The following is a 25196-nucleotide window of genomic DNA, read 5'->3' on the forward strand; positions in this document are numbered from 1 at the left end:
AAACCCCCTGTAACCGCCAATCTCTCCAGCAAGATTTTATGGTCCAGTAGATCGAAGGCTGCTGATAAATCAAGCAAGATCAGCAGCCCCGATCCGCTCCTTTCCAACACTGTCAGCATCTGTGTCTGTAGGTCGATCAAGGCACTTTCTGTGCCATGGGAACAGTGAAAACCTTATTGCTCCTTGTGTAGGCTGCCTTTGGCCTCCCTATATCATTGGAGCTGCATTGTAGCCACCATATCAACCAGATTTAGAAAGAACAAGGTGTTGGAAATAGGCTGCACATTTGCTGCATCATTAGGATCCAGACACAACATCTTTGATAGTTTGAGGTATAGCACAATATTTAAAGGAGGCATTTAGAAATCTACATAGATAAGGAGCAAAAATGTCATAATGTTCCAGGATGACCTTAGATGGCAATACATCCCCTAGACAATTAGAAGGGTGCATGGCTTTAAGAATATCTTCGGTTCTGTGATTGTAATGGTTGAAAAACTAAAGAGAGGGGGAGACGCCACCTGATTTTTCTCCCTGGGATCAGAGGGTGTATGATCAGCCACCATGTCTTGTTGCCCATTTCCTTTACTCTCCTCCACTGTTACGAACTTCAGCCTATCCAGCTCTTTACTGATTTTAACCTGAGCGAGCAGAAGATTGTCTCTAAAGTCATTTTGAACTCATACACAGCCTTCATTTGTTGGATTTATGTTCTGTTTTAAAACTTTAGGTTTTCCCATGTTCTAAACAATTAAAAAAAGTTCCTTTGTTTGATTTCCTGCCCTGCTTATTTGTTCATTTTAATGGTTATGTTTTGCTTCTATGATCATATCTTTATACTCCTTCTCCCTACGTTTCCGTTCTTCTTTATTTTTAGGATTTCTATGAGCCAGGCATGCTCTGCCTGTCTTTTATTTGTCTTTAGCTGGGCCAGTGGTGAGAACCACTTTTGCTGATTGGGAAAATCCCTTACACTTCTCGACTTAATCGGAGCAAGCTTGTCAAGCAGAGTCATATGTCTCTATTATAGCTCTTTATAAGAATATCAGGGTGGTCCAGCTCATTTGTTTGTGTCATCAGGCCATTAATACATCCCGCAAGATAATCAGATGTAATAGCCTGATAGTTTCTCCCTAATACCTTACGTGGCAGCTCATGTTGCTGCCTAAATGGTGTAGGGAGAAGGATTCAACCCATAAGGGATGAGTGATCTGACCACACACAGGCAGTGGTAATAACCCCTGTCAGTGTGATATTCTCGCTGGCCACCCAGTCTAAAATATTTCCCTTTGTGTGCGTAGGTTTGGAATTATGAACGACAATGTTTCCATTGTTCAAAAGTCTCTCTAATTCCAGTGCTTTCCTATCTCTGGGATCCCCTCTCCAAAGGTTTAAATCACCCAGATGAATTACAGCACTATTAGTTTTTTGCATGGAGGAAAGCAAATGTGTAAGATCTTCATTGTACTGGGGGACTCTCCTGGTGGCCTATAGAGTGCTACAAACTTGATGCTGAAATTGTGATTGGGGATAATCTTTGTATGTAATATATCACACCCTTTGCATTCCACCTTTACCTTATACATCCCGAGTATTTTTTATACATATAATAGAAACTCCACCCCCTTGACCTGTATCACGATTTCTTTTTAAAAAGACATAGCGGGTGCACTTGTGCTATGACAGGGCCGTCTGCATCTGAAAGCCATGTCTCTGTTCTACACATTATGTCCACATCTTTTTCCAAAATCAAGTCATGGACATCCAACTTGTGTTTTACTAACGACCTGATGTTAAGCAAAGTGAGATTCAGGGACTTAGTAGAAGAGACATTGAAGGACAAGAACATTGGAGAAGAGACCTATCCAGATGAGAAGTTTTGAAGTGAAGAATATCAGAACAAGGAGGAAGAATAATATATTGAGTCAGTTGGGTAGGAGTAAGAAGAGAGTAAAGAGGAAGGTCTGTCTTACAGAAATGCGAGATATAGAAGGAAGAAGAGAGCCTTAGAATTAAGAGACTTTTCCTATTGAAGTGCTGATCAATGAGTTGAGGGTCCAGGAAGAGTTCAGTCATACAGAGCAGGAACATTCTTGAGTACCAGGTCACATCCTTGGCAGGTGCAGGTTTTGGTAGGAGGTTCCAGCTATGGACAAGGGGCATGGTGATACTTCAGAGGTGTACTGAGAAGGAACTGCAGGCTCGCAGTGAGGAATAAAGAGTGATACTTCTGGTTCTGTACTGTCTGACCCCTATGTCATCTTTCAAGAGTCTTTGAGAGCAGTACAAGCCATTAGAGACTGAGACAGTCAAGGGGACCAGAAACCCAAGAAGCCCAAATCCAGGCACACTTGAGCAGGAAAGTAAGGTTTGCGTCACCCTTGGGCCCAAAACACTAGAGGCAGATGACGTAACCCCTCTAAAAAAATGTTTATAGCCAATCCTCTGGAGAACTGGAGAAACTGGAACTATTGTTACTGAGTTCTGAAAGTCTAATTACACAATTACTCATGTAGCAAATGAGAAAATCAGAGAGCAAGAGATAGCACGAAGCAGAGGAAGAGAGAGAACATTGTAAACAATCATTTTGACTACTGATTTCTTGATCCCTGGTTTATACATTTCTTTACTATGAGTTTTCCCAATTCATATACGCTTCTCCCAATAAATGCCTTGAACTTAAAATGCTTGGTCCTGGCATCCTTTTTGACCATAGTTGTCTGATACATGACGTTTGGTATCAGAAATGGCATAAAGATGGATAAGACTGTCTAGCCAACCCTGACACCAGTGCCAAGACCAGACTGAGTCAATGTCCCTCAACCTTCCCACGTCTAGAAGAAATATTCTAATGCACTGGGTACAGACTAAACTAGGCCCACACAACTCACAATTTCTGGTGCTGGACCACCTTTCCACCCTATTAAGATAAGATAAAGTGTCAATCATAATCACAGGCCAGCCTTGCGGTCACACCACCCAAACAGTGACATCCAGAGTTACTCATACAGTCTGTCATGGTTCCAGGAGCTTTCCTTAGATCACAGGTACAGGGCACCATACTAACCAGCACAGAAATTTGGATAGAGCAGTACTCACCTGAGCTACCCACCTCCGAGACCTGTGCTCCCCTTTGGCAAGCAGGTGCAACAGTCCTCAACTTTGGAAAAACATGACCTGAGACAGCAAATACAACATTTACGTTGATGACCTATGGACATGTTTCATTGCCAGGACCATAGCCACTCAGCGACTTGAGCACAGAAGCCCTTTGTTCCTGTACTTCTGAATCTTTGTGCCTGTCGAGTTGGAGATAGTGGTATTCAAAAGAGGTGTCAGGGAAACTGGCATAAGAGTTGATATCTAAAGAAGCTTCTGTGGCAGAACAAAGGACATATACACCAAATGTCAGGTAAGAAGGTCTCAGTCACTGGCATCCGGCCATGGACGATCACCAGGGAGAATTCAGCCTTCTGGTGATTAACCTGACACAGAGACCTCTCTATATCATGCCCAGGGATGTGCTGGCGCACCTGCAAATCAAATCTCAAAACCGATTTAAGAAGGTCCACAGGCTTGGGAGTGTTCTTGCCAGTAAAGCTGTGCCTGAAGGGAACCCCAGAGGATTCTAAGGAAAAGAGGATTGGTTTTGATGAAGAATGCGACCCGGATGTGAGAACCAAGAGTCCTTTGAGAGATCCAGCTAATAGAGATCCGGGGTAGGGACACTGTCAACACTGCCTGCAAAGGAAAGGACCGGGGCCATCAGGAAATATTGAGAAAGCCACCCACCCATGCTTCAGTGCTCTGCAAGACTCTCAGAGAAGACAGTTTCTCCAGTGAAGAATGCAAGATAGAGGTTTTCCAGGGTTACCTCAATGTTATGCAGAGTATATATTGCTGGGCCTATTGTTGCCATGGTAGAAACTGTTTGGGAGGCAGTGGCCACCAGGAGACCTAGAATAGTGAAACCAGAAGGGATGCTTCCCATGAATCAAGAGTGTTCATGATGCATTAAGTTTGAGTTAAAGGCCTGAGAAGATTCGGAACTTGGCTCAGGTAAATCTAAGCTGGTGGAGGAAGGATTGTCCCACAACCTGGGGGTGTTGGACCGCCCCAGTGACAACACATTCAAAATAGAATGGAAGAAGGAAGACCTATCCAATCTTATCTGGGATCCAAACAAAGAGAGGGAACAAGAGACCTGGCCATTCTCTAAACTAGAGAGAGAACAGGGAATCTGAAAGATGGCCCTAGTTTTACAAAGATTCAAAACCAGCCATCCTGCTCCCAAGAAAAAAACTCTTCTAAATAGCCCATCACCAGGTCCACCCAAGTACATACGGGGACCACATGGTAGAGTAAATGATGAGTTCAATGGGTGATTGATACACCCCTTTTAGAAGTCACCTGCTGGTGAAACAGAACCTACTCCAATCTTGGAATTGCTAAACAACCCTTATCCAAAAGAAAAAATGGAACTGTCCAGTTCCACAGACCAGGCCCCATGCATGAAAGTGTAAATTAAGCTTTTGTGCATTTATTTGAACATCTTCTGTTGCATAGACAATTCATTTTGTGGACTTACACATTTTGTTTGCATTACACATAAATCTGATCTACACACTGTAGTCAATGGTTTCATAAAGTTAAAGCTTGAGAGTTATTAGTAATTAGCGCCAACTTAGAAGACTGAATGTTTACGGTAGCGTTAACCAAATTCTAAATTTCTACAGACAACAGACTTTAACTTGATGAATAACAAAGTAAAGTGCTCATGGTCTTTTCTAAACAAGCAGGGATCCCAGAGTTCTTCCGAGTGACTACCTTCAGGCTACCAGCAGGGTTTCCAAAACTGCTAAGCCACTCTGGGCCTGGTTTATGTTCCCACATGGGGGCCTTTGTCACCACTCAATTAGATTGGTGGTTCTCACAAGAGCGAACAAAGTACATCTTTATTGCCTGTCATAGTATTGTTACAGCCCTTGTCAAATCGTTTCCCTTTGACAGATGTATTTTAATCAGAGGATAATATTCCTTTGTGCGTTTTGTCTAGTACAGCACTTTTCCAATTGGGGTTTTTAAAGTTCCCCAAATTGGCAATCCCTTAGTTCTTCATTGATCGGTTCATCTATGTAGCTATAATTATATTTGACACACAAACTGGGGTTCTTCTGGAAGGCAATAACTTGTGACCACGCAACAACCCCACTGATCCAATAAGATTTTGAAGAGTCAGCTAATTGACATATTACGCACTAATTCTCTGGAGTTGCCATTGGTACTTGTGAATTGAGCCACACACCAATTGCAGCAAAGAGACGAGAAAGCAGCCTGGACATAATTACAATGGCCCTGATTCACAGAGCGTTTTCCCATGGGGTTTTGCCATTATAAACTGCTTCTGTGAATTAGGCCCAAAGTGTCCCATTTCACCTCATACAGACACGGATAGCTACTGAGAGTGGCCAGTCTGGTTTCATCTGCTTCTCTCAAACAGTAGACAATACTTTATCTTAATTTCTTCTGTCATTGCTCCTATCTGTGAATCTGTCCCTAGAATTCTTTGATTCGGTTTCTGAATTTCCCTCCCCACTTTAGTTGTCAGTTAATGTCACGTGCTTGATAACCTGTCTGAATATGATCCTCGAAGCAATGAGACCTCACTCCTGCACTTGCTGTGTTCCATGGCCTCTGAAATTGATGCAAGTGCCTGCCAGAATATGCTTGCTACAGCTACTCCTTTCCCACACACGGGGACAACTGGTGCATGTAAAACCGTGCACTCCCGGAAAAACCAGGAGAATGTCGCCCGCTAGGGAAACATGGCATGACTCGTAGGCAGTTTATTGTACTATGGGTAATGGCACAGGTAACGGTGGGGGTGCTTGATGAGAGTGATGGGAGTAGATGCCTTGGGAGGCTCGAAAGCCATTTACTGAGGGAGTGCAGCGCTCCTAGAAACATCCAGGCGAAACCAGCGGCAGAGGGGACCACCAGCGCTTTCACATATTTCAGAGGGGCCCAGAATTCAGTACCCTCGCAGAATGTTGGTAGTAACACCTGCATACGAACCTAGAACTCGTTTTTTTTTTTAACTATTTGGGTACTTTTCGTGTGCAAGTGCTATATCCAATCATGCTTCTCAATTTGTTTTATAGGCTTGTCCATTGGGCTGTTCTGTAATGTTTCTTCATGGTTCGAGATTTGAGGTCACAAAATGACTGAAAAATCCAGCTAGGACCTCACAAAATAATGTACCAGATAGTAACGCAACTTCCTTTATTATTCTGGTCCCTCCCTATACACAAAGATGATCCAGTCTTCCTGCACAGGGGAAAGTGTGATACTAGAAGGCTGGAGGAGTGCAAGGTAATATCATTTTCCAAATGCTGGGGTATCTTTAGTACTAAATGCTTTAGCACCATATGTCAGATCGCAGCTGTATTGTATTTTAATTAAGCTATAAGCCCCGAGCCGCGAGGGCATTACCGAGTCAGGTAATGCCCCGGGGCCCATAGTTATAGGCACGGCGGCGTTTCGGAACAGAATAAAATAAAAAAATAATGTGAAAGAAAATTGCCGCCGGGGAAGGGAAGTCCGTTTTCCCTTTCCATGGCAGCTATCGGTGCAGACACGCTGGGAACAGAAGGTTCCCAGCGTGTTTGCTCCCGAAAAAGGAGAAATAAGGAGGTAAGTGGGGTTGGGAGGGCAGGGAGGGTATTGTTTGCAGGTGAGAGGGGGAGAAAAAAAATCTTACCTGAATCCCTGGCAGGGGAGGATGACAGCCTCCAGCCGTGTGGAGCCTTGGAGCAGGGATGGTCACGTTTCAAGCCTCCTCATTGGCTGAAGGGCTGCCACACCCCCCGCCAGGAACAAAGAAATGGAATCACAGCCGAGGGATTCCCGGTCAGGTAAAGCATTCTGATTGACCCTCGCCGGGGTTCATAAATGTCATTGCCCAAATGTATATATATATTTATATAAATGAAAAAACTTTAGTTAATGGAAATTGTAACATTCCTATGTCTTTTATGCATTTTCTCTCAAGGGTCAACTATCCTTTACTCTTCCTGGTTATGTGACAATGTAAGGTGTACATGGAGAATAAGGTTCACATTAAAACATCTTCCTCCTGTGAGTCGCTTTTAGCTTGTACAATGTGGATTCCCAGCACAGGTTTTTTTGTGTTTTTGTTTTTTCCTTTTTTTTTTAAACCTTCTCTGAGTGGTTGTCTTGTATTTATCCTGTGTACTGGTTTCTTAGGCTGGTTGTGTGAGTTGCTCATTTTCTATCACAAACAATACTTTTCACTTCTGGCTAACTTGTTGACAAACCATGTACACATGTGTATTGCTGTTGCATGCATTTTTTATTTTTACTACACATGACATCAGTGCTTTCCTAGATTGTACCTTTTAATAAAACATGTAGCCCCATTCTGCATCTAACATTACAGATGGAAATAGTTGTGGTTAATGAATTGTCAAAACCTTCTTCATGCAACGCAAATTGCAGTTGATATGTTATGTTATGTTATGTTACTTTGCATTTATATAGCGCCTTATGTCCCATTGGTATGATCTCAAGGTGCTGGTAGGTTGAACGCCCTCGGGATCCATAGTTCAGTCAGTAGAGAGAGAGAGTCATAAGGAGCGTGTGTGCACCGGATATGTGTACAGCTGGTGTGGCACTCATATGATGGATGCTTCTTAGCGCTAGGTGTGGTGGTTGGGAGATCAGGAGTATGTGTGCGTTCTGGCAGGGTGATACCAGACTGATTCTGGCTGTGTTAGGCCTGAAGAGAATGCCTAGGCTGGCGGGTGTGCAGCCAGTTGTGTTTAGTTAGGGTGATGGGGAGTATGTGTCAGGTGTTGGTATGAGGACTGCTATACCGAATGTGTCATAGTATCACTGTGTTCTAGTTGAGTGGTGGTGTATAGAAGAGCGTAAGCGTGGTGATGTGATATGGTGGTTTTCAGTAGGTGCTTGAGTTCGAGCGCCTTCATGCATCATGCGTTCCATGCATTCGAACCATTCCATGTGTTCTAACCGTTCCATGCTCATCAACCGTTCCATGCACTCCAGCCATTCCGTGCACTTCAACCGTTCCGTGCATTCCAACCATTCTGTGCACTCCAACCATTCCATGCACTCCAACTGTTCCATGCACATCAACCGTTCCATGTACTCCAACCATTCTTGTACAATGTCCATTCCATGCCCCTTAACTGTTCCAAGCATTCCATCCGTTGCATGTGCTCCCTCAGTTCTATGCACTCCATCTGTTCAATCAGTTCCATGCATTCCTTTTGATCCATGCATTCCATTCATTGCACCCACATCATCCGCTCTGCACACTCATCCTTTCCACCCACTCTTCATCCTTTCCACGTGCTTTATCCACTTCACTCTTCATCCGCTGCACACTCATCATCCTTTCCTCACACTCTTCATCCTTTCCCCACACTCTTCATCCTTTCCCCACACTCTTCATCCTTTCCCCACACTCTTCATATTTCCCCACACTCTTCATCTTTCCCCACACTCTTCACACTCTTCATCCGCTCCACGCTCTCCATCCGCTCCACACTCTCCATTCTCTCCACACTTTTCAACCGCTCCAAACTCTTCGACCGCTCCACACTCTTCAACTGCTCCACACTCAACCACTCCACACTCTTCATATGCTCCATACTCTTCATCCACTCTACACTCTTCATCCGCTCCACCCTCTTCATCCGTTCTACCCATGTCATCCGTCGCACGCACTCCATCCATCGCATGCACTCCATCCGTTCTATGCGCTCCAGCCATCTCATGCACTCCATCCATCCTATGTACCCCACCCGGCCCATGCACCCCATCCCTCCCATGCACTCCATATGTCCCATGCACTCCATGTGTCCCATGCACTCCATCCATGTCATGCACTCGATTAATCTATTCCATTTGTTCCGTTCATTCCATGCACTCTGTCATTCCATACCATCTATCCGTTCAATTTGTTCCTTTCTTCCATTTAATTGATTTCATCCTTTTCTTAATTTCATCGACTTCACTGCTTTCATCCAGTATATTCCTTTCGTCCACTTTACTGATTTCACTGACTTCACTTGTTCTATTCAGTTTATCCGTTATAATTTACATTGGCGGTTATTCGTTTTTGATTTCTTGCTCGGATCATGATGCTGGATTGTTATTTATGATAATGCAGCTTTGCGCTAAGGTCATTGATTGCTGTTATCCAGTTTGAGTTAAGAGTCGATTTTAGGGGAAGAGCCATGTTTTCAGTAATTTGCGGAAAGACATGAGGTCTTCGGTGAGTCGGATGTGGGGTGGAAGTGAATTCCACAGAGTAGGGGCCAGAGCTGAGAATGATGATCCACCTAGCCTGATTGAGTTGGTTTTTGGTATGACTAGGAGGCTGGCAGAGCTTGATCTTAGAGTGTGTTGAGGATGGTAGGGTTTTAGTTTGTCTTGAAGATATTGAGGTCCGGTTTTAAGCATTGCTCGGTGAGAGATGCATAAGGTTTTGAAGGTCACCCTTCGGGCAACCGGAAGCCAGTTCAGAGTTTTGAGGGCTGGGGAGATATGATCTCTTGGGCCAAGTGCTAGTAGCAGTTTGGCTGCGGCGTTTTGTGCTCTTTGTAGTTTAGTCAGTTGGTACGCGTGGACTCCGAGTTACAGGGGGTTAGCATAGTCCAGTCTTGACATAACAATTGATTGGACAGCGGAGAGTCTGCTGGGAAAGGAGAGGTATGGAAAAATGCACCTAAGAGTTTTAAGGTGGTAGTGGCAGGACTTGGAGACGTTGTTGACTTGGAGTGAGAGGGTTAGGTCTGAGTCTAGGGTGCATCCAAGGTTTTTTACTGAATTTGAGGGTGATGGGGAATGGCCCATGGCAGATGGCCTCAGTAGCGGGTGTGGAAGAAGTTCGATGTTACCACATGATTTCAGTTTTAGAGGGGTTTAGCAGGAGGTGGTTTGCGGTCATCCAGTGATCTATGTCGAGGAGGAAGGAAGCGAGGTTGGGTTGGAAGTTGGGTTTTGAATTCAGGAGTTGTAGGATTAGTTGTGTGTCATCGAAGTAGTTATAGCACAGGATATTGTGCGAGCGGATTATTCGTGGGAGGGTGGACATATGGAGGTTAAACAGGAGGGCTGATAGGCATGCTCCTTATGGAACTCAAGTGTTGACCGGTCGGGCGTGGGAAGCATAAGTGGAGAGTAGGGTTATTAGGTTCCTATTGTCGAGGAAGGATGCTATCCATTTTAGAGCATTTCCATGGATTCCCAGGGAGTGGAGGCCGTCAAGGAGTATTGAGTGGTTGATTGTGTCGAAGGTGGCGGATATGTCAAAAAGGATTAGTGCGGTGCATCCCACAGAATCGGCTGTGTTTTTAAGGTCATCCCAGATTGAGGTTAGGGTGGTTTCGGTTCCGTGTCGGGCACTGAAACCTGATTGAGCGGGGTCTAGGAGATTGCTGGCTTCGACAAAGGCATTTAGTTGGGAACAGGCGGTTCGGTCAATGAGTTTGGCAAGGAACCTGGTGTTTGATATGGGGCGGTAATTTTTGGGCTCGAGAGGGTTGAGGGAAGGTTTTTTGAGAAGAGACTTGACGTGAACAGTTTTGAACATGTCCGGAAAAATTCCCAAAGAGAGGGAGTCATTTATGATGCTTCTTGCGTGTTCTCCTGCACAGGTAGATGCAAACATTTCTTTGAGGGTTGTGGCTCAGCAGGTGTCGAGCGGGGAGCTGGACGGTTTGCGGGCATAGAGAAGTTTGAGAAATTGGTCGGTTGATATTGGAGTGAAGGAGTCGAAAGTCGGTTGGGAAGCGGTCGCAGGCGGTGGGATGGCAGGTAGGGTGGGTGGATTGCATGGTGGGTGTAGGAGAGCTAGTTTGTTGGTTAGAGAGTTTGTTCTTTCGAGAGCTGTGGTGTAAAAGTGTAGAGAGAGTGAGTCGCACAGTGATTGTGAGGGGGTGGGAAGGGTGGTGGTACATGATGATTTGGTGAATTCGGCGATGATTTTGTGAAGTTCTTTGCTGGGGTTTTTACAGTTTAGGATTCGGGAGTTGCAATGGGCTTTTTTAGCTTTCCTGATTTCGGCCTTGTAGAGGCGATGGTGCAGTACCAAGGAAGATCTGCTCAGGGCTGTTTTGTCTTTCTGCCATTTGCGTTCTAGTGATTTATATATCTGTTTAGTGATCTTCAGTTCTGGTGTGAGCCATATAGGAAAATGGCCATGGTGAGCTGATGTTTTGCAAGAGGTGATGAGCAGGATTAGTGAGGTGTTGGGCCATGAGTCAAAGGCATCAGGGTTAGGGGTTCATTGGGTAGGTGGGTAGGGGGAGTACACTGAAGGAGTGCATCGGCTAGGTCGGGAAGGATTTTTAGTTTCTTCCAGCATTTGCATAGATTCGGAGGTTCTGGTTCGGTTAATGGGTGCAGGTTGGGTGAGTGAATGGTGAAAGAAACAATGAAGTGATCAGACCAGATGATAGAGGTGGGGGGGTTTAGATGAATCAGGTTGTGGTAGCTGAAGATGGCATCAAGTGTATGTCCTTTATAGTGAGTTGGCCCGTTTATGTGGGTATGGAGGTTAGTCGCATCTAGGCCGTCAACCAGAGAGTGGGTCATGGGGTTGGTAGGGATGTCAAGCCATATGTTGAAGTCTCCTAGAAGGGTGAGGGTGGGATGGTTTAGTTGGAGGGTGGCAATAGAGTCGCAGAGGTTGTTTGAGAATTGTCTATCGTAGCCAGGGGGTCTGTAGATGATTAGGAAGCTGTGGGAGAACGAAGGGGGGAGGGATAGTTTTACGAGGAGTGATTCGCAGGAAGGAATGGATGGCTGGTTGTCGATGATTGAGGCATAGAAGTGAGATTTGAAGGCGATTGCTAATCCTCCTCCTCTAGAGAGATGGTTCAGTGGGATGAGGGAGTAGTCAGGGGGAAGGCTTCATTGGTGATAGGGGCGAAGTCATCAGAGAACCAGGTTTCCGTGATACAGACCAGGTCCGGTTGTCAGATGCTAGGAGGTCAAAGATGCTGTGTCTGTTTTTTGCTACAGATCGGGCATTAAAAAGGATGCAATTTACTTTGGTACAGGAGGATGATGAGGGAGTTGTGGAGGTGGGGGGAGGGAGAGGAGAGGGTGGAAAAAGGGGCGATAGAGGAGGCTGCATGGTGGTCGATGGGAAGAGTAGGCAGGCAGTTGAGTTGGTGGGTTTGGGGGGGAAGGGCTTGGACTGGTTTGACTGGTTGATTGGAGTTGGGTCGGAGGATTTGAAGGTGGGGTGTGGGGAGATAGGAGTTTCAGTTCTGGTCAGTGAGAATTTGAGGGCGAGGGGTTTCAGGTAGGGTGTGGCAGCGGTGGTGAGTGGTGACGATCGAGATTGGGTGGGTGAGGAGGTGGTTCGAGACAGGAGTGTCGATGAGTACTGAGCGATTGAGGGAGACCAAGTACGTTTTCTCTTCAGTGTTTTTGTTGCGTTCAGTGTGTGAGAGAGGGTAGGGCGAAAGGGAAACGGCTACTGTTCTTGCCAGGGCGAGACATGCAATTTATAGAGAGGGGAAGGAGTGGGGTCGGGGGAGGAAGATGGTGGGAGTTGATAGGGAGAATAGGGGGGGGGCGTGGGTGTGCTTGGGAGGTTAGGCTGGCCGTTAGTACCCAGAATTCGCCTCTTTATATTTTCCACTTTCATTGTTGGCTTGCCTGAACTAGGGAATGAGTCACACAACCCCTGGCCCGATTTGTCTGCTGGACCTACAGATGTCTTTAAATGTAGGCTAAATGTTGTTGCTTGAATGCATCTTTATAAATCGATTGTATCACAGTATGGGAACGTTTTCTAAAATGTGTGTCTCTATATATGGCAGGCCTGGGCCTTCCTTGTTGAGATCACCTACCTCGTATTACAATTTTTGTCTCTGACCTACTGATCTTTATTTTTTTTGCAAAATGCCTCACTGGTTGGGCGTAGGTGTCATTGGTAGCGGGCAGAAGCACCAATTCTTTGGGTTAATTCTATTTCTCTTTGGAACATCTTGGCTAGTTTGCATAACTGTCTCAGGGTGTGCATTTATGTATATATTGAGCAAGGTTGATGACATTGACAATCATCACCACTTTGAAGCTGACATTGCCTCTGGAAAGTTTTTCATTACAGCTTATATAATACGTGGACAATGTGATGCTTTTCGATTTAATGAAAAATGGTTTACAAAGATTCCTTGCTGCTTTTCATCAATACACTCAGGAAAATGACTTTGGGCCTCATTACGACCCAGGCGGTAAGTTACCGCCTCGGTCGTACCTTTACCACCATGGCGTAAACTATGTTTACGCCATGGTGGTTGGCGGACTTACCGCCCCATTCCGAGGTTGGCGGGGCGGTAAGTCCCCAATCCCCATTTACCCTTCCCCATTCCCATTTTTGCCCCATAGGGCATAATGGGAGTGGGGAAGGCGTTAATTACGCCACCGTAAATTACGGTGGCGTAATTAACATCAAGGTCCCTTAGCGCCGTGGATTTTAACACCTGCTAAAAGCAGGTGTTAAAACCTCCATGGCGCTAAGGGACCTCGGAATCAGGCGGTAAGGGTCGGCGCTGTTTACGCCGCCGTAAAACCCTTACCGCCTGAGTCGTAATGAGGCCCTTAGTCATAAATATAGTCAAGACTAAAGATGTTAACGTCCCCAGGACCCAAAAAGAAGAAAAGCATTTTCCAGTGGGAATTACAGGAGAAATACATCGAAATCGTATCAGAATTCAAATATCTGGGTTGCATGATCCATGGAAACCTGTGCGCACCTGGTGGAAAACATTACATTAAGGAGAAGGCTTGCCGATTACAGGTATTGATGAGATTACTGAATACTGAATAAGGAACATTTTTGAAAAATTATGCAATTACAGTTTACGCAACGAAAGCAGTCCCATCACAACTGTCCGGAGTGGAAACCTTTAACGTACGTACTGCTGAGTTTAGATTTTTCAGAAACTGAGGGCTTAATTGGCGATATGTGTTGGGACTTCCTAACTATGTCCGAGTTAGTGTGATACCCTTGCAGCTGGGATTTCCCTCACTCTCAGGTTTTGTGAAGGTGATTAATACTTTGTAAATATAACTGAACAACCTACTCCGGATTCGCTTTACCAACTACTTAGGAACAATATGGCAAGATATAAACCTATTCTGATGGAAAATACAAATCAATACTTGCTGCCAGTAATTTAACCTCGAAATCCTTTTTAGAGGACTCAGCAAAGGCTAAGCAAATAATGAAATCCCAGGACTGGTGTTTAACATGTGACAGTATACAACGTTATAAGGCACAGTCTATTATAGTTGTAATCGCCATCGAATTTGTAAGGAGCACAATGATGGCGATACAGGTTTAATTCATTGAAAACACAGGAAATGTTGAGTACCCGTACTCAGGGAAAAGGAGGTGATGCCTGCTGTTGGTTTTGCAATATGGCTTCTGAGATTTTGAAGCATGTCGTTACGGTATATGTCCTGTTTTTATCTCAAGCTCGTATTTTATGTTTGAGTGACTTTGTCTCAAACTTTTCCTGGGTGTTTAGGGAACATTTGCAAGCCACAATTATTTCTATAGACTCCTTAAATTTGGCCTCTGCCCTTATGAATGTTTTTAAAAGAATAGATTTTTTATTTCAAAGAGTGGCTAGGTGATATTTAGACTGTTGTCTTTTTGTGGTAAAGGGTTTTTATACATGAGTGTGTTTACTAAGTAAGAGTTGTAAGATGTGATTCTAACTTGTTTATTTGCATGGTTGTTTATGGAGGTATGGATTTAAAAATTGTGATTATGTGTAAGGTTTATGTACTAAATAAAAAATAAAATATGTGTTCATTACAGCCACTACACTGAAGCAGCAAAATGGCAGTGGGATAGCGACCAAGTTTATCCCCTCTGCCTGTTCCACATCCCCCCTCCTCATTCTTCCATGTTACTCACATTTTGTTCCTCTGCCAGTTTGTTCTGGTTATTTTCGCGCCTTTCGTACCCTATGGATGTCCCTGGCGACTTCCACCAGATCTCTGCGATCAGACTTCATACCTGATCTCTTTATGGGTATGACAGCATGACTACTTCCCTGCAGGAGTACCTGGATGAGTAGTGGCTAAACGCCTACTCAGCCCTCACACAACTAGCAACCAACAGTGATCCCAATCATAAAAGAGAAACAGGCACAGATACACCTCCTTCACCTTGTGTGGTAAAGTGGGCCGAGGGCAGGATAAACTATGAAGAGGGGTATGGACGTGATAACAGTAGCAACACCAAGAGCAATAACACAAGAGCCAAAATAAAGGATTGTCCTAACAAGGTTCCATAAAATTATATATACTTCAATTGAACACAGCGATATACAAAACAACTAACCAATATCCCACCCATGTAGAAAGAACACAGAAAAAGCAGAATGTAGATGTTGTAAGCACTATGGGTAATATAGTAGTGGTGAAAGATAAGACATTGGAACAATGCCACTTAAAATGATATGTCTTTGTGGAGAAAGGTGCAAGTGTGTTTGCCAGTCACTAAGGTCCCAAAAGTGGACCATTGGGGTTAGCTTTATTTGTTGAGTAAACTTACAAATCACAGTGTGTATCTATAACAGATTCCATTTGGTGGGAGGTTTGCTCCTGCTCCTAAATGTGCGTGGTGACTGGTTTGATGGCATGTGAGACTTTAGCACTTGTATTTCCTTCATTAGAAATCTGCAAGAATTTAAAAACTCATAGATCACGTTTTCACAAATCCAGCCTCAAGGGTAAATGTATTTCTTATTTGAATTCCACAGAGTTATGCCAAAATAAAGCTAGAGCTTTAGGCTCTCTTGTTCTTTAGACACTAAAAAGACAAGTTTTAGCAGATGCAACAAGCATTTCCCACAGGCAATATCAACATTGAATTAGATTTCTCTAAGAAACAAAAGGTAATTAATGTGTGCCAATTCCCAGAAGAAGTCAACAGTCTTTAAAGGAAGTTCTTTCTGATATGGTCCATGTTTCAATTGCTCTATCGATCCGAATGGACAGCCAGGATGCATTCTATGAATCCTACTTTGTACAGAGACTATGCATATCCTGCTTCTATGGTGAGGATTGCTATATGTGCTTTCCCCTAGCTGGTTAGAGATACTCTATCCCTCACTCATGACTGTTTCTCAAATTATTTAAAAACAGTGTAACTCCTTTGATTGGCAGCAGAGGACACCAAGGCGGAGAGAAGCCCAAATGCATTTGGTAGGTGGAGAAGATCAAATCAGTGAGAAGTAAATGTGCATTTTGTAGGTGGAAGAGAAAGCCAAAGTAGTGCTAGGCAAACATGAATTTTGTGAGAAGAGAAGTACGGCAAGGCAGTGATAGCCCCATGTGAATTTTGTAGATGGAGGAGAATGCCAAAGTAGTGACAGCCCGACCTGCATTTTATAGGCAGAAGAGAGGGTCAAAGCAGTGAGAACCCCATTGGGAGTGAATACAAAAGGAGCTTTAGGCATAGGCACGTGTATTTTCTAGGTGGTGCAGAAGGCCATAGCAGTGGAAACCCCACCTATTTTTGTTGGCATATGGGAACAACAAGGAAGTGAGAAGCTCTCATGCATTTTGCAGGCAGGTGCGAAACACAACTCATTGTTAGTCTGCTGTGCATTTTGTAGGCAGGAACAACACCAAAGCAGTCAGAAACACATATGCACTTTTTGACAGAGGAAAACACCAAGGCAAAGTTAGGCTCTCATGTATTTTGGAGACAGAGGAGAAAGCCAATGAAGTGAGAACCGTAGTTGTTTTTTGTGAGCAAAGGAGATAGCCAATGTAGTATGATATTGGCCTTGGTTCTTCAGGGAGAGGATAATGTTGGGTGCACATTAATTGTGGAGGTGTTGGAGAAAGCCAAGGCAGTAACAACCACACACTTGTTTTGTAAGTGAAAGAGAACACCAAGGCTGTAGAGAATATTGCATGTATTTTTTAGGCATACGAGATGGCCAAAATGTGATAGACACATATAGAAAGACCTAAGATATAAACTTGCATTTTGTAGGCAGATGAGAATGCCAAGGCAGTATTAGGTATGCATATGTTTTGTAGGTGGGGGAGAAAGAAAAAGCAGTCAGAAATTCATGCATATTTTGAAGATCAGATCAAATTAAATGTGAACCCTGTGTGTGTTAGGCACATGTCCATTTCGTAGGTGTGTTGAAGGCCAAAGCATTGAGATCCACATTTTAATTTTGTGGGCAAAAGAGTATTGCAAGGCAGTGAGAACCCCAAATTAATTTTGTAGGTTCAAGGTAGTGACAAATAAGGGAGAAACCTACATGCTTTGTGAAGGTGGAGGACAAGACCAAAGTAGTGTTAGAGACACACCCCAATCTTTCCTTCTCCCCTCACATCGCTGACGTCTCTAAGAAGTGACACTACCAGCTGCATCTCCTTAGAGGTATTCTTCCTTTCCTCTCCTTCCCCCAGAAGCTCACTGTCTCCAGAGCCCTGGTCCTCTCTAAGCTGGACAATTGTAACAGCCTCTGTCTAAGTCTGCCTGCCTCCACTCTCTGCCGTCTGCAACTTATCCAGAACAGGACTGCAAGACTTGTCCTTGGCCTCAAGCACAGGGATCGTATCTCCCCAGGACTGAAATCTCTGCACTGGATCCCAGGGGCTGCAAGGATTAAGTTCAAAACCCTCTGCACTGTACACATGGCCTTCTGGGGTCTGTGACCGCAATACCTTCAACTCTCTCTTCCTAAATATCTTCCTTCTCGAGCTCTTCGCTCATCTGCCTCCAACTCCCTCAGGGTCAGTCGCTTCTCCAAGCAACGAGTTGGTGGCCAATCACTCTCTTCGGCAGGGGCCTCTCTCTGGAACAGCCTTCCTGCCTCCCTGAAACTCTAGGGGAACCATCTCCGGTTCCGGAGGCACCTCAAAACCTTCCTCTTTGCTTCTGGTTTCTCTCCTCCCTTCCCCTGCTGAATTCCTGACTGAAATTGCACTGGTTACCTGGCCACCTTTTCTGTTCTCTGGCCCAGGCCTCGTCAATTGCCCACCTGCACTGCCTCCCTGGAAACCCCTGCACCTGGGGACCGTTTTTCTGTATCCCTACAGTCCCTTACCAGCACGTATGCCTGCACTTCTTTGCACTTGCCACTAGCTGGCTGTTTTATTTGTTTTATTTATCTTATTTATTCCACTTTCCCATGTACTGCACTTTCCCCTCTCCCTTCCCCCTGCGCACTTTCCTTTCCCCCCTTCCCATGCACTTGCACGATCTGAGTAACACCTGGCCTAGTAGGATCGTTGTCTGTCCTCCCTTTGTTCCCCCCTTGCCTCTTATACACTTGTGTATAGGTGCGTTATAAATGCCATATCATATCATATCACATTTTGTAGATTTTGTAGGCAAAGGTGAATGACATGGTAGTGAGAAACCCAATTGCATGTTTTAAGGCAGAGGAGAACACAATGGACCTCATTAAAATCCTGGCAGTAGCCGTGCCGGTAAAACAAGCACAGCTGCTGCCGGAGTTGCATTTTTTCCAGTGCCCAGAAATGGGCAATTACCGGGTCATTACGGCCTTGCCAGACCCGGTATTTGCCCATTCCTGGGTGCTGGAAAAAATTCTTCTCCATTCCCATTTGAGCCCCATAGGGCTCAATGCGAATGGGGAAGCTGGATGCACAGGCACCGTTATCAACGGTACCTGTGCATCCGAAATGCTGGGCTCGCGGGTGCCTTTCATTCCGCCAGGTCAGACCTGGTGGAATGAAAGGCACCTGCGAGCACAACTCAGAGTTTACCAGTCCAGATACAACGGTACCGGCAAGCTTACCGGTACCGTTGTATCCAGATCGGCAAGCTCGTAATGAGGCCCATTTTCAGTATTAGACACAAAAGCATTTTATAAATGGAGGAGAAAGCCATGGCAATGACACCCCTATGTGCATTTTGTAAGTGGATAAGACTGGGAAAGTAGTGTTAGGCAAATGTGCACTTTGTAGGCAGAGGAGAATGACAAGGTAGTGATAACCCCATGTGAATTATCTAGACAGAGGAGAAGCCCACTTCTGTTTTATAGGTAGGGAGAATAGAAAAGCAGTGTTAGGCACATGCATTTTCTAGGCAGAGCAGAAGGAAATCAGAGTTAGATATCACCTATATTTTGTAGGCGAAGGAGACTGCCAAGGCAGTGGCAACCTCACTTCTGCTTTGCAGACAACTGGGAATACAAGTCATTGAGAACCCAACATTCATTTTGTAGGAAGATGAAAAAGCAAAAGCAATGTTAGGGTCATGTTCATTTTGTAGGTGAGAAGAACAAAAAAAGAAGTAGTAAGAACCACGTATGCATACTTTTGGAGGATGGGATTTTCAAGGCAGTGTTAGGAACAGATTTCTTTTGGAGGAGGGGAGAATGTCAAGGCTTTATCATTCAGATAGGTAAAAACCTCTTTCATATTTGGATCAGCAATCACATTTAAAAGCAAATACATTATTTCTTTTCTTGGCAAGATTATTTTGGTATCGATTTCCCAAGTAAAGCCAAATGCTTTTTATTTTGGGCTATTGCGTGGCAGATCCCTTTATAAGCCACAACTATTGCATTTGAGTACACAGAGGATGAAATGGCATATGATTAGGGACACAAAACCTGAAGGTGTTGCTTGGTTATTTGCCCACTGTGAGAAACCAAAGGGTGTCTCACTTTATAGTCCCCGGGGATCTCTCTATCGGGTGGCCAGGGCACCGCCACCTCCTTTGGATCCAGACCCTTGGGGTGGACCAGCGTGGGAGGATCACCTGGGTGGGTATGTGAAAACAAAATCAAAATATCGAGGCTGAGTACCCCAAAAGGAAATACACCGAACACGGGTTACAAAGAAACATACAAAGTACTTTATTTTATACTGAATCCAGTTACAAAAACAAAGCAAAATCAGATAGCTATCGGCCCTCAGTACAACACAACGAACTCCAGCGTGGTTCAATGTGTTCAGTGAGAGACGCTGTACATTAGAATGCATTGGCTTCTTATACTTTTTGTGAGCACGATGTCCAGCCCCACTTCGGGTTAATATTCCACTAATACATCACCGATCTAGGGTTCATGCCAAGTTTCGCAAATCTGCATATAACTGGCTTGCTTTTAATACATATATCAACAAGCCTATACAGCAACTGTGTATTCTGGGATTTCTCATGTAGGTCTTCTTAAACATTAATACAATGTAGTTAAACAAGAGTTCTATGTTCAGTATTTGAATACATTGTCTTCACCGTATACTCGTGGATTAGTTTCATTGCACGAGTAATCCTTTACACAGAGGTCAACGAAGGACAAGGTCTCAGTTCACAACCTCAACAAGTGGCCTGCAGGCGAGTTACATATTAGCTATGTAATGAGGTCAAGACGGCCATGTTATATTTTGGAATTACATCGTCCACCATTTTAACTCACAGGGTGACTTTACAAAGCGAATCCTAAAATGGTGGATTGACCTAAAATGGCGGCTTATATTGATTTTAAGGTCAGGACCCTGCAACACGGATTCTTTCGCAGGCGACTTTCAAGCATCTTGGCGTAGGCCAATATACATATATTTATTGCATTAGGAGGCACAATATAATTTCTCTTTTGACAAACCCTCCTTTTGGCCTATGCCAAGTGCTAAAACTACTTTGGATCTCCTTGAAAATAACTCCATGCATCATCGTCCATGCACCCTGAATCGCTGTCGGAAATATCTATTGCCATTAGGTCATTCGCTAAAATTTCTTTCAACACATATTCTTTGGAAGTTTTATCTGGGGCATACACTTTATGTCCTATTGAACCTATCGTTTGTGCGCAACATACCCCTAGCATCGAACATATACCAGGTAGACACTGAATACAGCAACAAAGAAACAACAGGATTCCCAAAATAATCAGCAAGACCGAAAGTACCTTCCAACCCCAAGATCGCAAGAAGTCCCTGAACCAAGCGCTAAGATCCCAGTTTCGCTTGGGAACATGCACTTCTGAACTAAGGACATGCAGATTCTGTATTGCCTTGAAGATGGTTGGGGAGGAATCTGGTGTGAAAACACAGCAGGCGGACCCTACTAATTTACACACTCCACCACGTTCAGCCAGAATGACATCTAATGCCATCCGGTTTTGAAGTGCTACTAGTCTTATCGCCATCTGTTCTAACGTCATATTATAGAGTATGTCTGTGGTCCGGTTGATGGTTCTCTCCAGTACTCGTGCTAGTTTTCTGATATCCTCTGAATTCGCTATCTGCCCCCAAAATGGCACAACTGATTTTGCTATATCTCCCAAGATTTGTGCTGGGGTGTCACCATTCTCGTCCCACCGTAGACGAGCCTTTGAAACTTCTTTTGTAGTAGCTATAAACACCCCAGGTAACAGGATCCCTAAATAACAGGTTCCCTGCCAATCCCTGGGCAACCATGGGAATGCTACATTACCACAGACAAAGTAGACAGGTTCGCCTTCATACAAAGGTCTGTTTTCCCCAGTCAAATTTGCAACGTTGGCACAACCTAGAAAATCTCCCATTGACTGAGTTCCATTCCTCTGTATGCAAAAAGAAACTGAATCAGGGCTATGATTAACAGTGTAAGAAGGAGGCATGGCATCCTTATTGCCTATTGGAGCCATCTTAAAGGAAATCAAAGATTGGAAAGGACGAGACAGTTTATCAGAAGGCCTAATAGAAGCAACGTTAGATTTACTCCTGTTTGCGAAAAGCGAGCATCCCAGGGGAATCAAAACACGTTTCTCAAAACTATTCAAATTGGTGCCATCAAAGTTCCCTGAGATGCTATCACTCCAACGGCCAAAGAACAGTGCTCTAAGAGAAGCATAGCAAGCAGTTGTCAGAGGTAAAGGATGAATGTACCAACCTAACCCCTTATCCCTGTGTTGCAGTAAATGTGAGCAGACCCAACAGTTAGACTTATTAAAAATGGCATGCGTAGCATTCATGATAATTAGTAGAGTATTATTGTGGTACCTTTGTCTATGCTGGGAGTCCCTAGGGGACAGAGTATGCAAATATACAAAGTGAGTAGGAACAGCAGGTATACTTTCAGTGGGTACCAAGGATTCTAAAGGATGCATTTCCTCAAGGTACCACAATGCTAAAACAGTGACTATTATAAACCCAAATATCATTACAAAAACACAGCAATACGTTTTCGGGGCCCAGGCATTTTGTCCATCGTCCCGGTTGGTCACCCCCTTATTTACAAGTCCCATACGAGCGGTAGCAGTAGCAGGCATTGTAGTCTTCAGACGAATACCCCAATGTTCGTTGCTGGCGACCTCCCGGTCGAGCGACTTCTTAATGCTTCCACAACCCTAGCCAACAGAATCCCCTTTCTCAAATTTGGGCAAAAACATGTCCTCGATGATCCTTCTCTTCTTCAAATGCACATCCAAATCGTGCCGTAAGTCACGGAAAACCCTACAGAAACATTGGTTTGCCCTGACAGTGGAATGTTTGGAACCCTTAAATGATCAATGGAACACTTCTGTGCTCCAGTGTCCATCAAAAACTGACGTTTCCTATTTCCCACCATCATTTCAAAGTAGGGACCTTTCTGATTGACGGGAGTAGGTGTAGGTTCCAAACCCTGCTTCGGGCAATCCTAACGAAACAGAATGTCATCAAAAGGAAGCTCTTCAGATAAATGTGTAGCGGAAGGATGATCAAATATGTTCCTGGTGTCCACACTCGAAATCTGATTATCCTGCGAGAAAGGTTGCTGAGGATCCTGTGTAAACTGACTTCTACCAGGGCCCCCTAGCCCCGGGCGACTTCTGGATCGTCTACCCATATTCCTGAATGTGTTATTCGACCTTTGTCGAAGGACGGGGCATTGTGCACGCCAATGACCCTCTTGACGACAATAGGCGCACTTGTTAATGTTCTCAGGACCCAAGGGCACATTCCCTTGCGGGACATACTGACCTCTAATCTGAGAACTACCCCCTCTGGGGCCTCTAACTATTTGCTGCAATAGCACTTTAGTTTACAAATCACCTTTTTGTTTTTCAATTCTATCTTTTTCATTATTGACACGGTTATTTCGCCTGAACCAAGCGCTGTCAGAGCTAAATCGAGCGCTAAAGCAGTCAAAGAAGTGTCAAGTGAAAAAGCTCTCTTGTAAATACTCAATAACTCTGTGGGACAACTAATCTTTCTTTTACATAATCATCCTGTAGGTACTCTATCATTACCTGTATCACTTTCCTCTGCATTTCTGGTGTATACTGACTATGGCCCTCATTACGACCCTGGCGGAAAGCGACTGACCGGAGCGCCACAGCGTAAATAGCGTTTCCGCCATTGCACGAAGGAGCAAAGTGCGGCCCATTCCGACCCATCGGGCACGAGCACCACGGCATGGCGGAAGTGCAAAGTCCGCGATGGCGGAAATGACCCCAAAACGGCCCACACCGCCGCCGTACGGCGCCCTAGGTGCAATACCGCCACCCCTCTTAGCGGTCACCGCAGTGTGCGCCTACCGGAAAGTACGGTGCCCGGAAATATACGGAAACGGAAGTTAAAACATGGGCCCGGAACGGGAAACATCCCGGCGTACACCTATAAATACACTAAAACCACACAACCACTAAAATCACTACCCTGAAACACACCCCAACCCGTCAACCACCCTAGCGAAACCAAGAAAAATGGGAAAAGCAGCGAAGAAAGCGTGCGACCGCAAGCGGCAGGTCCACTTCTCCCGTGAGGAACTCACCGTGCTAACAGAGACCCTCCAGGAGAATGCTGCCGTCGTCTTCTGCACGCAAATGACCAGGACGGCACTTGCAAACAAGAAGGCCATATGGGCTCTGGTGGCACAGCGGGTAAGTGCGGTGGGGACCGCACCCCGCACCCCACAGCAATGCCGCAAGCGATGGGACGACCTGCGGATACGCGTCCGCAGCATACTCTCTGCCAACCGCAACATTGCCACAGCCACCGGGGGAGGTCCTGAATCACCCATCAAGTTGACCCCCTGGGAAGAAATCTGTGCCTCCACCATCGGAATGGAGAGCATAGAGGGAGTCGGAGGGATGGAGAAAGGAGTGCAGACATCCGAAGATACAGGTAGGTGGGCCAGATAAAACAATGCCAAATCCACACAGTCCATCCATGTGAAGTACCATGCGTCCACATAGTGCAACAGAAACACATGTCCAGGAGAACGTCCACACACATCGGCCTGATAGCGCACGTTAAAACCCACAATAAATACATAAATAATTAAAAACCCCTAATACACGCACTACACGTGCAGCAGGCACACCCTAACTGCAGGCTGCCAAACAACTGCACCCTCACTCCACACACAAATCAAAGCACCTCCAAGGCCCCGACCCAAATCACCCTCAGGTACCACCCCAATGCATGTGATACAATGCCATTCCAATTCCCACAGACCCATCAATAACCCTCGCCCTCCTCTACTCCACCACAGGGTCCGATCCAAACGACGAGCTACAGGACACCCCTACCAGCACACCTGCAAAGAGGGCCAAGACCAACGGCCAGAGACCCTCCACCTCAGCTGCACGCATCAAGACACGGCAGCAGCACAAATCAGGTGGCAGCACAGAGGAGGGAACATCAACAGGCACCCCAGCAGCCAGCATGCCCACAACACCACCACCACAGGTCCCCCCAATGGATGCCACAGAAGGCACTGCCTCTGGTGGCAGCAGCACCATAGGTGACACCCCATTGATGGCAGCATGCTCCGACACAGAAAACGGGGATGCCGAAGTCAGATCCATCCATGACCTGTCCCAATCCCCCTGTCTGTCCCATCCCGTACAACATGAGGATACCACGCAGGGGCACCCACAAGACGACGACTGGCCATCCCCCACAAGCCCTGTGGCAAGGCAACATGAGGACAACAGCCCCTCTGTGACACCCCCGCAAATGGCCTTGGCCCAGCAGAGGCAACAGTCCCTCGACCAGTTGATCGAACAACAGCAGCAACTGGCCACGCTCCTCAAGGACCATGCTGATGAATGTGGGGGCACTAAGGCAGACATAGAAACATCAACTGAGACACTTAGGGCACAAATCGAGAGTAGCACCGAGAGCCTGAGAGTCCAAATGGAGAGAAG

The sequence above is a fragment of the Ambystoma mexicanum genome, chromosome 7q, assembly GCF_040938575.1.
Source record: "Ambystoma mexicanum isolate Mex_15411 chromosome 7q, UKY_AmexF1_1, whole genome shotgun sequence".
NCBI lineage: Eukaryota > Metazoa > Chordata > Amphibia > Caudata > Ambystomatidae > Ambystoma > Ambystoma mexicanum.